Here is a 1,010-nt window from a genome sequence, read left to right as displayed (position 1 = left end):
GTACAAAAAAACACTCAGGAATACATAATAATTTAAACAACCAAAAGGCACATTCTGCAAGCCTGCCTCCTGGTCACCAGCACCCAGTCCCCCCTCTTTCCATCAGTCCAGAGTCCTCAGCTGCTCCCTCTCTCTATGTCATCATCTCTGTCTCCATCTCTGGTGTTGCTCCTTCTCTGGATAGGGTCCCAAACTCCACCTGTGCTCTTCTCCTAAAGACACTCAGATATAATTCCATGTGTCAATAAACCTGGCTCCCCAACTAAGTATCTGGAGGTACCCCACTCCACAAGTAAGCCCCCTGCCCAAAGTCATTCATGTTTACTGGCTCCAGCAGCCAGAAATTCACCACTCTGGCTCATGCTCTAGCTCTTGGTTCTGCTGCTACTTCTCCTCTGTCACTCCCCTGTTACACCTCTGGTGTCACAACTTTCTGTCTCTGAGTACCAGAGTTTCAATGTGCAAAGATCTTGGGATCCAAACAACACACTCAATTCCTGGATTCATTTCTTTGATTATAGAGACCTACCAACCTCTTACTTTTGATATGGTTTATTTTATACACACATGTTGCTGTTGTTGTTAAGTGCCATTGAGTCATTTCTGAACCATAGTGACACTGTACAGAGTTTCCAAAGAGCAGCTGGTGAGCTTGAACCATCAACTTTGCAGTTCAAATTACTTTGCATTCCAGAACATTAACCCACAGGGCTATAGCAAGACTCCATACACACATTAGAGTTCCAAATTTCTGCAATCACAATTAGTCCTGTTAGCAATAACTCATAACTGGATCATATAATCCGCCAGCACCTTTCTCAGTCTATTCTAATCTAGACTCATCAGTAGAAAGTTGTTTTATAGGAGTTTACAAAGACTATGGTTACAAGAGATATTAAATAGTTCACCGCACCACAGTGACCCTGCTAGTATTTGAAGTATTGGTGGTATAGCTACCAGCATCACAGCAATAAGTAAGCCACCATATTAAAAACAAACATAGAGAATAA

The sequence above is a fragment of the Chrysochloris asiatica genome, unplaced genomic scaffold (genome assembly GCF_000296735.1).
Source record: "Chrysochloris asiatica unplaced genomic scaffold, ChrAsi1.0 scaffold00268, whole genome shotgun sequence".
In the NCBI taxonomy this organism is placed as follows: domain Eukaryota; kingdom Metazoa; phylum Chordata; class Mammalia; order Afrosoricida; family Chrysochloridae; genus Chrysochloris; species Chrysochloris asiatica.
The sequence above is the reverse complement of the archived record's forward strand: the minus strand, read 5'-3'. Positions refer to the sequence as shown.